General features: G+C 39.8%; 1 pseudogene; it reads right to left on the reverse strand.

Moving 5' to 3' along the window:
• Nucleotides 1-205: 205 nt before the first annotated feature.
• Nucleotides 206-5,663, reverse strand: LOC101001132 (annotated as a pseudogene).
• Between the last annotated feature and the right edge of the window lie 599 nt (nucleotides 5,664-6,262).

Genomic DNA, 6,262 nt, shown 5'->3' on the forward strand with positions numbered 1-6,262 from the left:
CATGGATTGTGGGAAGGACCCAGTGCAAGATAATTTGAATCATGGTGGCGGTTTCCACCCTACTGTTCTCGTGATAGTGAATAAGTCTCATGAGATCTGATGGTTTTATCAGGGGTTTCCGGTTTTGCATTTCTCTCATTTTTCTTTTGCTACTGCCATGCAAGAAGTGCCTTTTACCTCCCACCATGATTCTGAGGCCTCCCCAGCCATATGGAACTGTAAGTCCAATTAAACCTCTTTTTCTTCCCAGTCTTGAGTATGTCTTTATTGGCAGTGTGAAAACGGACTAGTACACTGAGTTACCCCAAACACTAAGGTGCAGCCCCTAAGAAGCAGATAGAGGGCTCTTAGGAAGGGGAGGGCTTTCTTTTGTTTCCTGACTTTTCTAAAGCAGGATGTGGTTCTCAGCTGATGAAACCAGCATTAACCATTGTACACGTTATTATTACATTTGCCACTCACAAAAATGGCAAAAGAGGAATATCAGATACAGGCACAAAAGATACAGATCTTTTGCAATTAATGTTCTTCTCACCTTGCCTTTTTCAAACCCCAGTGAGCTACTCTAAAATCTCTCCCTTCTTTCATTCCAAGGTCCCCAAACCTTTCCTCGCAGTCTCCTTTGCAGTCTCTCCTCTCTGGTCTCTGGATAAGAGCTTTGTTAGTTAGGCCAATTTATCCTTGCTAATTCTGTTCTCATTTTCGTTTCCTTATGTCCTGGACTCTGCCCGTTCACAAGTGCTCAGGAGCTAAGTGGGCAAGAATAATTCCTTCTTGGAAGCAGTGGTTAATATTTCAAATACGTATAACTTAATATCTTTTCTTTATATCACTGCTACATAAAATATTAGCCATAAGCAGAGGGACAGCTTCTAAAAACCCTGACACTATGACACAAACAGCTTTCAAACTATTCCTCCTTAAAAAAATCTCAAAGGAATTTTTCCCACCAAATTGTAACATTCACTACCTGCCTGAATGAACAGAACCATTGGCAAGAATTGGCATATTGATGCTTTGTTAAGATTCTCATTCATTTCCTACTCGATTTCTTACATTTCCAGGCTGATTACTTTCCATTCCAGAAATGCAGTTTATTTTTTCTCTACATGGCTGCGTGTTTCTTTTTACACCTGTACAATATCTGCTTCTTATAGCTAAGGGGTTATATCATTAATTTAAAGACAACAGCACTAAGTCCTGTGGATTTTTCAAAGCAGAAGTTTTATTTCTCAGAAAGTTAAATTCTTCATTCTTTTAATGGAATTAGTGAGTCAGAATCATATTATTCATTTTTCTTCTTTCCAGAACTATGATGACACAGGTAATTTGATTAAGCTAAGAAGCTCAATTCATGTCACCTGTTCTGTTATAAATGTATCAGTACAACTGGGAAAATAATTTTATTGAAAATATTAAATTTGGTGCAGGTTGCTTTTAGATGTCATTTTTGTCTGTCGTGTAGGACCTTGTCATCCATTGATTTGCCCTGGAATCGGAATGTTTATGAATCAAAAAATGCATATAGGGTGGCTACTGAACATGTCTTTAATGAAGAATGCAAATAAGCATGTAGTCCTTGCCAGCAAGGAGCTTACTACCTATTTGGAAATGCAAGGAATATACACAATGATGTTGAATTAGAATAACAGGAGTTGGTAAAATCTAAGACAACAAAAAAGAAAATCCACCATGCTGTGTACAGACAAGAGCCAAATATTGGATGGAGACTAACAGTTATTGAAGGGAGAGAGAGATGCTGAAGGCTTATTAAGAATAAGAGTTATCCCTTTAAATTTTTTGTATAAAACTGCATCTTCTTTATTTTGCATACTTCAATTTCAGAACAAAATAAACAAAAAACCCATAATATGCAACATCCAATGCTGTTGTGAAATTAGGGAGGGAATGGGAGTACAGGCCCTTGTTTCCTGCCTTAGACACAAGGACAGGAGAGAATAAACACAAGACATCAGCAGAGGGAGCCAGGTAAGACAGGACCACTCAAGGCTGCAGTGGGAGCCGTGGGGACACTATTCAGAGGGCACAGGTTTCCAAGTATAAACTCCTAGTCTGCCTCCCTGCAAGACACATCCTCGTCGCCTTTGAGTGAGGAGGGAGGATTGTATCAGGAACAGCAGCACCGGCTTCCTGTGCTGCCACTTTATCTTCATCAATAGCTAGACCTAGGTTGTTCATGGTAGGTGCTATTGGAGTAGGTCTGGGAATCCTCAAGGGAGAAGTCAGAAGAGAGCCCCACAGTTTCAAACAGCAGCACCACCAGGTCTTTGACAGCTTCGTCGTCCTTGTCTGCCTCAGCCTTCTGCTGCAGTGTCTCCACAGTAGGTTGGTCAAGGTTGATCTTCAGGTGCTTTTTGGCCATCATGTAGCCCATCATAGAGTTGTCTCAAAGTGTCTGAGCTTTCACAATCTACTTCACATTTGCTGTTCAGCTGTAGGTGCCAGTCACAGTGCAGCAGGATGAAGAAACAGACTATTGGAGATTGTCACTTTCTCAATCTTCTTATTCAAGATTTCTTTCAGGAGCTTGCAGAGGTTCTCAAACTTTGCCTTGCTCTCCTCCATTTTCTTCTTCTCCATCCTCAGGTAGCCTAAGACCCTACCAGGTAACAGACCAGCCTCTTTCCACCAAACTTATTGAGCTGCCGCATGCAGTGCTCAGCAGTGAGCTTGGTCATATATACTGCCTCAAAGCCCTGCTTCCTCACTCACTCCACAAAAGCAAAGTTGGCCACCTGCTCTTTGCTCTTGCCAGTGATGTCATAGATGGACTTCCCATCTCCATGTGAGAGACATGCTCTGACAGAGATGTCATCTCATCTCCAGACTGGGTGGTGTGATAGTGCAGCAGCTCAGACAGGCATCACCAGTTAATAGAGTCCTCATGGATTCCAACCTTTAGATTTTTAGAGAATTCTTCATAGAATTTCTTATAACATTCCTTATCTTCTGCCAGCTCAGAAAAGAGCTCATGGCACTACCCAACAGTGTTTTTGTGTGGACTTTCGGGATTCTGCTCTGCTGGAACACTTCTCGGGAGCTGTTTAGGGGCAGATCTTCAAAGTCAACCACACCACAGATAAAGCTGAGATACTCTGGTGTCAGCTCATCATAGCACATGCCGGACATAGAGGCTGATGTTTTTCTTTTCTCTGTTGTTCTCAAAGAGGTCAAAGAAAGCCCTACTATTTTCTCAGAGAGGTCAAAGAGAGCCTGATGAGGGATGAATAACAGTGCCCTGAATTCCAACTGACCTTCTACAGAGATGTGCTTGACTGGCAAACAGTCTTCCCAGTCACTGGCAAGGCTCTCATAGAATTCTCCATACTCTTCCTGGGTGATGTCATCAGGCTTTCTGATCCAAATGGGCTTGGTCTTATTTAGTTCTTCCAGATCAATGCATTTTTGTTGTTGTTGTTGTTGTTGATCTTCTTGGTTTTCTTTTTCTTATCCTTGTTATCCTCCTCACCTGAACCCACATCTTCAATCTTGAGCTTTTTCTCATCATCTTTATCATCCTCTTCTTTCTCACCTTTTTTTTTTTCCTGCCTTATCATCACTGACTTCCTTCACTCGTTCCTTCTCCAAACAAAGGGTGATAGGATAGCCTGTAAACTACGAGTGTTTCTTTGACCTGCCTGACTTACAAATACTCTGTCTGGTCTTCTTTAAAGTGGAGGATCACTTTGGTGCCTCTGCCAATGGGATCAACATGGTCAGCACATACAGTTAAGAAACCTCTAGTATAAGACTCCCAGGCGTAGTGTTCATCATCATTGTGCTATATGATCACAACCACTTTTTCTACCTCCAGGTAGCAGCATAAAAACCAACGCCAAATTGCCCAGGCCTGGAAATGTCTGCAGCAGCCTGAGGAGCCTCCATAAATGCTTTAACACAAGATTTGGCGATAGTTCCCAAATTGTTTATGAGATCGGCCTTGGTCATGCCAATGCCTGTGTCTACCAAATTAGGGTGTGTTCCTGAGGGTTGGTGATGACGTCAATTTTCAGCTCTTTACCACTGGCTGACTTGGAAGGTCCTGTGAGGTTCTTCTCAAAGCAAATCTTGTCCAAGGCATCAGAAGCATTAGAGATCAACTCCCATATGAAAATCTCTTTCTAGTAGCAGGTATTGATGATGAGAGACATGAGTTGGGCAATTTCTGCCTGAAAGACGAAAGTCTCCATCTCCTCCTCTACATGGTGCATCTCCTCAGGCATCTTGAAAGGAAAAGACTAACAAGTGCTAGTGAACAAGGTGGGCTGGGACTGTTCAACATGCACATGACCCCAAAGCTGCATGGGAGTGGCTCAAGAGCAAAAGTTGCCTTTTAATGAGTGGCTATTACCTGCCAGGCATTGTGGTAGGCATTTTATACTTGATATGTTTCAATTTAGAAAAAAACAAATGTATGGTTATTTTTAGATCTACTTTTCACAAGAGGACAATGCTGAGACTTTTAAAATAAATGTTAGTAAGTGGTCCAGGTGAAATTTGAACCCAGACATATTTGGCTGCAAAGTCTGGGTTCTGTTTGCAACCTATACTTTATAAAAACATGCCAGGCAATGGGTAGGAGGATTTGATCTGATTATTGAAAAAGTAGTAAAAGATAAAGTGAGAAAGAGGCAGAGAGTTAAGGAAGGAGGAAGAAGAAATGAGAACATTTTAGGCTACAAAAATAGCATGAGAATGGGGGCAAACATATACATAAAAAGTGTTTGACGAACAATGCATATATGGATTTGCTTGGATCAAATGTAGGGGATGCTTACAAATGTGCCTAATGGCATAGGCTCTGGATTTTTACAGTTTGGTTTAAATTCAAGCTCATCCATTTATACCTGACCTCTCCTAGGCAGATTACAACATCACATAGAATAGTTGTGATGATTTAAAGAGCTAGTACAATTTAGGTGCTGGTAATACAGATGTTTTCAGTATGTGAAAATTCATCAAGTGGTACAATTATGTGTGCTTCTTGGTATGTATATGTCAGAAAAAGATTTTTTTTTTTTTGTAAAAGGAGCTAATGCATGTGTAAGCATTCACTGAATGTTAATTTATTATTCTTAATGTATTCAGGACAGTGAGATATTAGAATAAGATCTTAGCAGAATGTTGGAGCATTGTAAAGGGCCTCTTACCTGAAGAGGGTCAAAGAAGGATTGGAAAGATGGAGATATATTCACAGTGTTGTTTAGGAAGCTTGTCTTTGTCTCAGTGTATAGAACGAATTGGAATTGCAGAAGGATATAGAACAGTGAGACCAATGAAAAGATTTTGTTACACAGAAGTCCAGTAATATGGTCCTGAGGCAAGTGATGGTGAAAAAGAGGGATTCCACGAAGGAAAAATCAATAGGATTGGATAGTGGGATGTAACAGGGAAAGAAAGTAAAGATTCAAAAATAACTTCTCTGGTCTTTACAGTAAGAATGATTGGAAGAAAAACCTGAGCGGGGGAGCAATGGCAAGGAGGTTGATTTTAGATAAATCCAGTTCCAAGTGTCAACATCTGGTTGGCAGCTGGATGTGTCAATCAACAATAGAGAACACTCTCCAAGAACTAGTAATTACGTAATTAGTAACTACATAAAGTGTGAATAGTTTGTTGTGATTATTACACAAAGGAAGATCCAAAAATCTGGTAGTACAAACCGAAACATTTTCAATATGATTATGTGTGTATTTCATAGTTTGTCTCTTTGATCCTATAATTAAACCATACTTATCTCTGTCTCTAAACAAATAATTCAGAAAAAAGTATCTGAACCTATAGAAATCTATAAAATCCCCAAGTTTGGTGACATTTTAGTTACAGAGAGTAGACTTCTGTAACCATAATAGGTAGAGTTTAAATTAAATGATTGTCACATGTTGGTAAAGTGCAAGTACCTTTTTTGAAGACCCCATATATTCTCTCTTTCAAAGAGTGTTTATTATTTCTTGAACTTACCTTTAAGAGATTTAGAAAGAGAGGATTCATTATTTTCTATTTGTGAGCACAAATGTTATTGAGGACTTTCTTTTATATTTACCAAAAAGGGAACCCAATCATAATATATTGAAAACTTATACCCACCACACAGCAAATGCTGGATGAAAACCTCACCTACTACTGGATTAATGTCATTTCTGTTTCTCTGGTATTAACATAATATAAAGTAAGAATAAGTTTCAACTTTAGGATCCAGGGAAAATGCATGTGTATGTGGGGGGGGGGTATGTGTTGTGGG

This window comes from Papio anubis, chromosome 2 (assembly GCF_008728515.1).
Source record: "Papio anubis isolate 15944 chromosome 2, Panubis1.0, whole genome shotgun sequence".
NCBI classification, from domain to species: domain Eukaryota; kingdom Metazoa; phylum Chordata; class Mammalia; order Primates; family Cercopithecidae; genus Papio; species Papio anubis.